A 10,025-nucleotide genomic window follows, 5' to 3' on the forward strand; every position below is an offset into this window, starting at 1 on the left:
TGAAACATGGCAAGTGCAAACACTTAATGAGGTAAAGTCTTAGTTTATTGTTACCGCACTCTCCAAATATGCGATTTTCAAACGCTTGGCATGTTGCATTCTCGCACTATCCAAATATCAAGGACTTAGATATACAAGTATACAACATTCACCACCAACCAATAATAAACCAATGTAGACTTTACTTCTCTTGTCTTAAAAATGAATCCACAAGAACTCAAGCAAGTACTTGTCCTCCATCAACCATACATCTTCACCATCCATGAACACCACTTCTTAACCAAATTTCACCTACTCAAAGCATACGAGTCACCGTTACCTACTCGTGACTTCCTCCACGCCTACGCTCAGTCTGTGAAAGTCCTCCTATGCCCGGGCACATCCCCGATCACTTCAAACGTGTTATGTGACCTTCCGGCTCTAGAACTAATTGTTTCGGCATCCACGGGTGTTAATCATATTGACATGGTCGAATGTGGCCGCCGTGGGATTATTGTTACTAATGCCGGAGATGTGTATTCTGATGATGTAGCTGATGGCGCCGTGGGGCTGTTGATCAACGTCATGAGAAGAGTTACTAGTGGTGATAGGTTTGTTAGAGGTGGGCGTTGGCCCGCTCTCGGGGAGTATCTCTTGGTTTCAAGGTAAGAAACTATCATTGTTAAAACATATAAATAACTAGAGTAATTATTATTACTTTACCGTTTAAAATAAATTACATTATAAAAGATAAAATATGGTGATAATAAATACTTTATTCCAAAGCTTTAAAATAATAATAGATACTTTAGTATTGACATGTTAATTAGTGTAATTGTTTTAATTATTTATACATTTTCTACACGCTAATAGTAGTTAGCATTTGATTCATAAAACAATACGAGTATATCTAAATAGTTACAAAAAAATAGAAAATTCACCGCAATGGATGATGATGAGTATGAACTATGAAGCATATAATTTTGATCTTTGATATGACAATTTCTCCTATATCTAAAGAAACTCATAAAATACGCCATTGGACAGAAAAAAATTATAAATCAACTCAATCTTTGTTTGTAATTAATGTAAACATATACAACTAATAAGAATATCTTTGAAAATGATATAATTTGGTGTTTACACTGTGCTCCCGAGTTCTACTTAACAGAGGAAAGGAAAAGAAATGGATGAAAAAATGAGATGTTTGTGTTTCCAAGTTTCATTTAAGAAGGGAAAGTAAAGGAATGAAGAATATTTGTGTTCTAGAGTTTCATTAAAAGAAAGATTAGGGAAATAAAGAGTAAAGGGGGGGGGGGGTTCCTTTCAAATTGGAAAGACCAGGAAGGAAAGAAAGTTAGCGAGAAAGGAAAAATGAGAGAAAAGAAAGGAAAAACATATACTTTCTTTTCCTTTCTCTTCTTAAGTGAACTCGGGAACACAGACGGCTCACGGAGCCAACGTACTCAAATGATACGAGTCATTAGTTTTGTCATGACATATACTTATCAAGACATTCTCATTCAGTGAAACATAATAAGTGCAAACACTTAATGGGGTAAAGTCTTAGTTACCATTACCGTAGTCTTTAAAGATAAGATTTTTAAACATTTGGCACGCCGCATTCTCCCACCAAAAAAAAAAGACGATGTCCTCTTGCATTGCTGCTTGTCCACAGCAACATTTTGAAATAAAGGCTTTACTTGGTCATCGGTTAAAGGGAGGCTCATAATCATTAGTCCTAGCGTACAACAACCATCATCTAAATATTAATCTTTTGATGTTACGGTTTTCAAGTTAGGAGTAGGGCTGTAAACGAGCCGAGTTGAGTCGAGCTAGAGTGTGCTCGAGCTCGAGCTCGAACTTAATCGAGCTGGCTCGAGCTCGGCTCATTTTCTTTATCGAGCTGAAAAATCGAGCTCGAACTCGGCTTGTTTAAAGTTCGAGCCGGGCTCCTTTAATTTTTTAATTTTTTTAATTATTTTTATATTTTATATTTTAAAATTTTGATATATAAAATACAAAAAAATATAATTTTAACATACATATTATATAAAATTTATAAATTTGAGAATTTATAAGTTTTACTTTTGTTATTCTTTTATAAGGTTTTAGGTATCGAGTGACATAATATATGTATAATTTTAATTTATTTATTTCTTGGTATTATATTATTACATATAGATATTAAAATTTAGGGTTTAATCTAAACGAGCCAACGAGCCGAGCTAACGAGTCGAGCCAAGACCGAGCCACGAGCCGAGCTGACCCTGGCTCGAGCTCGGCTCGTTTAGAAATCGAGCCGAGTCGAGTCGAGCTCATTTAGAATCGAGCTTTTTCTGCCGAGCTTTTTTCGAGCTATTTTCGAACGAGTTTCGAGGGAGCCGCGAGCCACGAGCTTTTTGAACAGCCCTAGTTAGGAGGTAAACGAGTTGGAATCATTGGGCTAGGAAACATTGGATCCAGAGTTGCCACAAGACTAGAGGCCATGGGTTGCATAGTCTCATACACTTCAAGGCGGAAAAAACCATCCATCCCCTTTACTTTCTACCCGAATATCCTCCAACTCGCTTTAGACTCCGATGCTCTTGTTCTCTGTTGTGCATTGACCAACGACACACGTCACATGATCAACAACAAAGTCACGATGGCCTTAGGAAGAAAGGGTATCATCGTGAACGTGGGTCGTGGGGTCCTCATTAATGAGGTGGAATTAGTGAAGTGTTTGGTCGAAGGTGAAATTGGTGGTGTTGGTTTGGATGCCTTTGAAAACGAACCAAACGTACCTAAAGAGTTGTTTGAGTTGGATCACGTCGTTCTTTTGCCTCATAGCACGGCTTTTACAAAGGAATCGTTTAATGACACCGCTCATGTTTTAATAGGCAACCTAGAGGCGTTTTTTACAAATAAACCTTTGCTTAATGTAGTAGCTAGCTAACGAATTCTAGTCAACCAAGTCATGGTTTACTACCAAATTTCTCTATACTATGTTATAGAATTATAATGTGTATGATATCCATTTTAATTTATTTTTGTTTTGTTTAGAAATACACCATGATCTTCATTTGAGAGACTCCGGTTTCTGACCCCTAACTACCCCTGTATAGAATTATCTTATTTCGGGAGTGGTTTGTGCTATTAATTGTCACGTAAGCAAAATCTCCAAAGTACCCTTTAGTACCATAACGACTAACGAGTTGTACTTATATATACATGACATATAATCCTTATAAAAGTTTGGTATTTATGAATCAAACTAATGTTTGGTACTTTTATTTTAATCTATCTTAATGAATCCACAAGAACTCAGGCAAGTACTTGTCCTCCATCCACCATACATCTTCACCATCCATGAACACCACTTCTTAACCAAATTTCACCTCCTCAAAGCATACGAGTCATCGTTACCTACTCATGACTTCCTCCACGCCTACGCTCAGTCTGTGAAAGTCCTCCTATGCTCGGGCACATGCCCGATCACAACAAACATGTTACATGACCTTCCAGCTCTAGAACTAATTGTTTCGGCCGCCACGGGTGTTAATCATATTGACATGGTCGAATGTGGCCGCCGTGGGATTATTGTTACTAATGCCGGAGATGTGTATTCTGATGATGTAGCTGACGGCGCCGTGGCGCTGTTGATCTACGTCATGAGAAGAGTTACTAGTGGTGATAGGTTTGTTCGAGGTGGGCGTTGGCTTGCTCTCGGGGAGTATACTCTGGGTTCCAAGGTAAGAAACTATCATTTTTAAAACATATAAATAACTAGAGTAATTATTATTACTTTACATATTATTTACATATTAAAAGAAATTACACTATAAAAGATATAAAAGATAAAGTACGGTAATAATAAACACTCTCATTTCAAGGCTATAAAATAATAATAGTTACTATAGTGTTAACATAATTAGTTAGCGTAATTACTTTGATTGTTTGTACGGGTTTTTTACACGCTAATAGTCGTTTGCATTTGATTCATATAGTAGTACTCGTATATTTAAATAGTTTTAAAAAATAGAAAATTCACCACAATGGATGATGATAAGTATAAAGGATATGATTTTGATTTTTATGATTTTGATCTTTGATATGACAATTTCTCCTAAATCTAAAGAAACTCATAAAATACGCCATTTGACAGAAAAAAAAATGATAAATCAACTCAATCGTTGTTTATAATTAATGTAAGCATATACAAGTAAAAATAATATCTTTAAAAATGATACGACTATACGAGTCATTAGTTATGTCATGATATATACTTATCAAGACACTCTCGTTCAGTGAAACATAATAAGTGCAAACACTTAATGGGGTAAAGTCGTTGATTGGCAAAATCTGAATTATTAAGTGTTGAACCATTAAGAGGTCTGAACCATTAAGAGGCTCTATCAATGGGAGGGAAGTTGGGGTAGAAATGTAGATGATGGTAAAGTTTGTATATGCTCCATTCAGTTCCATTCAGCATCTATCTATCATTTAACCATTCAGCACTGAACTGAACCATTAAGAGACTGTTTTAAAGAAACAAACGCTCTGAATGCTGAATGATTCAACAATGATCTAAACCATTAAGGGGCAAACAAACAGCCCCTTAGTTACCATTATCGTAGTCTTTAAAGATACGATCTTTAAACATTTGGCATGCCGCATTCTCCCACCACAAAAACGACGATGTCGTCTTGCATCGTTGCTTGTCCGCAACAACACTTTGAATAAAGGCTTTACCGCTTTGTCATTGGTTAAAGGGAGACTCATAATCATTAGTCCTAGCGTACAACGACCATCATCTATTCATTAATCTTTTGATGTTACGGTTTTCAAGTTAGGAGGCAAACGAGTTGGAATCGTTGGGCTGGGAAGCATTGGATCTAGAGTTGCCACAAGACTAGAGGCCATGGGTTGCATAGTCTCATACACTTCAAGGCGGAAAAAACCATCCATCCCCTTCACGTTCTACCCAAATATCCTCCAACTCGCTTTAGACTCCGATGTTCTTGTTCTCTGTTGTGCATTGACCAACAACACACGTCACATGATCAACAAAAAAGTCATGATGGCCTTGGCAAGAAAGGGTATCATCGTGAACGTGGGCCGTGGGGCCCTCATTGATGAGGTGGAATTAGTGAAGTGTTTAGTCGAAGGTGAAATTGGTGGTGTTGGTTTGGATGCTTTTGAAAATGAACCAAACGTACCTAAAGAGTTGTTTGAGTTGGATAACGTCGTTCTTTTGCCTCATGGCACGGCTTTTACAAAGGAATCGTTTGGTGACACCGCTCATGTTTTAATAGGTAACTTGGAGGCGTTTTTCACGAATAAACCCTTGCTTAATGTTGTTTATAACAAAATCTAGTCAACTAAGGGGCTGTTTGGTTCATTCATATCTGAATGAGTCAGGTCTGAATGATCCTCTGTCCCATTCAGCAACAACAAGTCTGAATGATTCAGACATAATTTTAACCATTAAGATGTTTTTCTGTTTGGAACCAAACAGTATGAAGTTTGAATGAATCAGATGTTTACATTCATTCAAATGTAAACAAACAGCCCCTAAGTTGTGGTTTATGACTGAATTTCCCTATAGTATATTATGTTAAAAATATCCATTGTAAAAATCTATTTTACTTATGCAAACTTTTGTTTTGTTTATAAATGTAATTTATCTCAATTCGTTTTCTAGAAAAAGTAGAAGTAACTTTGAACAATATACTAAAGGCTTTCAATATGTAACACGAATTTGCATAAAAAAATATACATAGCGAGTAACTTTTTCTTGGGATTATACTTTTTTGCAACCCAATTTTTTGAATTCTTTAGAGTCTCCGAGTCTACTAAATATTGATGAACCCCTGTGTATGTTTCTTCAAGCTCAAGTAGTAAAGCTTTAACTCCCATACCTGAACCCTCGAGCCATGTTGAGTTCTTTTTAGCGATTGATTATTGTTACACATCTCATACGAGTTACATTAATTTTTAGAATGACAACTCAGATAATTTCCAGCTCTACTCCTAAGTCACATTTTTATTTTGTTGTTGTCATAAACGGGACGTGAACCCTCAGTCCCTCACTACGTGGTGTAGGCAAAACCTTTCCAACACTTTGGTTACACCAGGTCAAAGGCCCTTTGACCTGATCTCCTTGACTCCTTCATCCTAATCCAAGCCCACATACAATTTGGACATTGGCCCACATTTAATTTAAACATATATCACTTAATAATGTTTCTAAGCCTAGATGTTCTTACTCCAAAAGTTTTTTCTACCAAGATTCTAATGTACAACAAGAGGTGAACAAACAAACCACACTATAAACATAACATGTGTCGCATCTCTGAAGCTTCCACGTGGGGAATTACGTGACTTTCAGAGCTAGAGACGCCGGCTTAGCATGTAGTCTAGAGAAATTATGGAATGAAAAAACATGCATATTTTAAGAAAAAATTGGCCAACATTGTCTATATTATAGTTTTCCCAATATTTTTTCTTTTGGTGTAGGCTATGTGTAGGGGGGCTACAAAATGGAGTGTTTTGTGCCATGTGACGCCCAGTCAGCAAATGGTGGATTTTTGTTATAGGGGTGTAATGGTGTTGTAGTCCTATATATATACATAAGAAATAAGGTAATCCCTAAACATCCGCTGGTTCCAGCCGAAAACAAGGCAACCCCTAAACTTGTCTTTGGTCTTTTTTATAATTTTGTCTTTATCTTTATCGTCCACGAATGTTATTGTAGCATTCCTACAATGTGAAGTTAATTTACCAAATGGACAAAACAAAAATGTTTAATGAATAATAAATGATGTACAAACTCGGGGTAAAAAGTTCCTTGATGAAGAATACGAATTTGTGCGTATTTAAATTCATGAAAACTCTCTAACCTCTTGTAGGCCTATGATATTCGATAGTCAATATTTTCAAATAAAAACATATAAAATTCAAATAAAATAATAACGAGAGTGGATTTTTGCAAACTTACATCCTCTGCTATTGCGTCACTCGGACCATGGTCGTAATCCCGCAGAACCGGAGGAGGTGTGAACACCCTTCTCAATTCTACATGATATCCGCCTTCAACAACTCCTTCTAAATGTTTTTTCATCCTATTAAAAAAGTGGTAACCCCGGTCAATATATTCTATGTAAAAAGTGGCTGATTATTTAAAATATAAAATAGTTGGCTTACCCATGAAAACTTTCAATATTAACGCGTGTCTTGTCAAGAAGATAAGTTTTCTCTTTAATCTATGTAAGAAGGAAAAATAGCAGACATTAGATATAAGTACGTATATAACATGACTTGATCAAATAAGAGGATTTAAAAGACGAAGCAAACCTTTTTGATCGATTTGGGTGATCCCATTTTAACTAGAGCGGATCTCGAATAATAACCGTTTTTATGTATCACATCCATCCTTTTAATTTTGCCAAAATAGCGAAAATGCATTTTCCTGTGAAGATTATAAAGCACAATTAAACTTTAATAACAATAAAAAAAAAAACTAAAAACAAGACCTAGCTTATTTGTAAGAATAATTCATAAAACTTACAAATAAGGTTTCAACGCAAGGTATGGTAAATCTTTAACAATTACATGCTTCTTCAACTGCTTCCGCTGCAGCAGCAACAACATATAGAATTTCAGGAAAAGGTAACATTAAAAAAGAGTTAAAACCACAAAACAACATACTTCATTTAGGATCCGCAGGAAGCCGAACTTCTTGGATTTAAGCATACTTTAGTTTTTACTGATCTGACTGCAAAATATCGTATATATCAAACTACTAAAAGAAAGAAAACTGTTGTGTAAAGCAAGCCGAGCCTGAACCTTTCACTAATTGGCTCGGCTCACTTATAAACCTTCCTTCCGACAAAAAGATCGAGAACATGATAACCTAAATTTTTCACTAAAAACATATGATTCTGATCTATATTTCTTTCTTTCATATGAACAATTAATTAGGCAACAAAATGAGATTCAAGCAAAGTGATATATATATATATATATATATATTCTTTTTGCTGTTCTCTTGAAATATTAGGTCTAATGTAAAAAATGTTGTGACCCTCTAGGTAAAAATATACCGGTATCCATTTTTGACGGTTTTTGGTATTAGTAAATCCGATCCCTAATTAACAATGGAGACTAAGTTAAACCACAAGATCCATTTGTGCAATTCTCTCCTAAAACTAGATTAATAATAACAATTGTTTGTGTTTATCATGTGCAACAGCACGTGGATGGAAAAAAAAAAAGAAATCTTCAATCAATCAATCATGCCCAGTAAAATCCCACCGACAGCAAAGCTATAAGTAAGGTCTGGGGAGGGTGGGATGTAGGCACACCGTACCTCTATCCAAAGGAATAAAGAGGTGGCTTCCAGAGAGACCCTCGGCTCTAAGTACATGTGTATAAAGCAAAATAAAGGAAATCAAAGTTTAACAGTTATATAAAAACTACTACTAATTATAATAATATTAATAATAAGATCACAGTTTAACAGCTATATAAAAGCTAATAATAATTATAATAATAATAATAATATATGTAAGGGAAATACCATTATGGTATGTGACCTAAATAAGTTAAGTCTAAGCCCTAAGGTATTCAATTCTCTCTAAAAATCCTTAACTTTAATTCTACTTCTCCACGAATTCCTATCCTCAACCATGTCCTCGGAGAGGTTTAGGTCTATCAAATCATGCCTAATCCTCTCATCCCAAGTCAATTTCGGTCGTCCTCTACCCCTCCTCCCCTCTATAGTAATGTTTTCTACGGATCTAACAGGATTCGTCGTCTGTCTTCTCTTTACATGTCCAAACCATCTCAATCTTGTAAGGCCCCGAACCCGGTAGCCTTACTTTAGCGTCGGATTTACTCATAAACACAGTTCTTACAAATCAGAGTTCATTAAAACTTTCGCGGAATATAAAAACTTTCATGAAACGTTACAGCAATCCAAAACTTGCCTTAATTAAACATTCTTGTCTTTCAAAATAAACGTCAATTACATTAAAACATCTTGAGTCTTCAGATGCCAGTCTCCTATTCGCCCACCATGTGCCCGCTCAAGCTAGCTGTCTCATTCTACTCACCTGCGTGCATACTAAAAGTCAGCTACGCTGAGTGAGTTCTAGTTAATCGGACGCCACACAATACATACACATACATACATATCCGAAGATACATATCCATACTTAACTAGTTACCCTTCTGTTCTTCATACATACTTGCTACCATACATACATACATATCTACAATCACTAACCTCAGTCTACCGAGAGTACGTTCATAGTCCGCCGTCTATACCTGTACTCAAGGTCGTGAACACGTAAAAGGTCCGCAGTCCTTACCTATGTTCACCATTCATGGTACGTGCAAGGTCCGCAGTCCTTCCCTATACCATCCCACTTCCACAACACGTACAAGGTCCACAGTCCTTCCCTATGTTGCAACCTAATTCATAGCACGTACGAGGTCCGCAGTCCTCCCCTATGCTACCACAGCACGTATAAGGTCCACAGTCCTTCCCTATGCTGATGCCTATCTATAATACGTATAAGGTCTGCAGTCCTTAACTACGTTGTCGTCTATTATCTGTAACACGTATAAGGCCCACCGTCCCTATCTACGTTTACATCTATCATCTATATTACGTATAAGGCCCGTAGTCCTTAACTATGTCATCACCAGCCGAGTCTATGCCCGACAGAAGCTAGAGGGATTTGCCATCCTAATTTACTATGTCGAACGTAGAACTACATACCATTCGTGTACCTGTATACACATACTTCACATATACAATAATAACATTATAGCATAAGAACACTCCAGGCGTTCTTTACATCCTTCATTTAACAACCATACCCCTTGTCGTTACGTGCAATATCCGAAGATCGTTCACGCCCCGACAAGTATTCATTTGTAATATTCATACATCTTCGATATATAATATTCGTACCTTTATTTTTAACCTGAAAGTACCCGCAATATCCGAAGATCGTTCGCGTACCGACAAGCAATCATTCATATCCATCACATAT

General features: G+C 36.4%; 1 long non-coding RNA gene and 2 pseudogenes across 1 annotated transcript; 2 read left to right on the forward strand and 1 right to left on the reverse strand.

Annotated features, from left to right (window-relative positions):
- Positions 1–201: 201 nt before the first annotated feature.
- Positions 202–2,917, forward strand: LOC143536292 (glyoxylate/hydroxypyruvate reductase HPR3-like; annotated as a pseudogene).
- A 352-nt stretch (positions 2,918–3,269) lies between these two features.
- On the forward strand, positions 3,270–5,338 carry LOC143536313 (glyoxylate/hydroxypyruvate reductase HPR3 pseudogene; annotated as a pseudogene).
- A 1,979-nt stretch (positions 5,339–7,317) lies between these two features.
- LOC143536293 (uncharacterized) lies at positions 7,318–7,744 on the reverse strand. The gene is made up of 2 exons (XR_013135863.1): positions 7,672–7,744; positions 7,318–7,596 (listed from the first exon to the last, which is right to left on the reverse strand). It is a non-coding gene; the product is annotated as an uncharacterized LOC143536293 (long non-coding RNA).
- Positions 7,745–10,025: the final 2,281 nt, after the last annotated feature.

The sequence above is a fragment of the Bidens hawaiensis genome, unplaced genomic scaffold (genome assembly GCF_021521415.1).
Source record: "Bidens hawaiensis isolate Kalapana, Puna unplaced genomic scaffold, B.hawaiensis_p1.1 tig00010780_1, whole genome shotgun sequence".
NCBI classification, from domain to species: Eukaryota; Viridiplantae; Streptophyta; class Magnoliopsida; order Asterales; family Asteraceae; genus Bidens; species Bidens hawaiensis.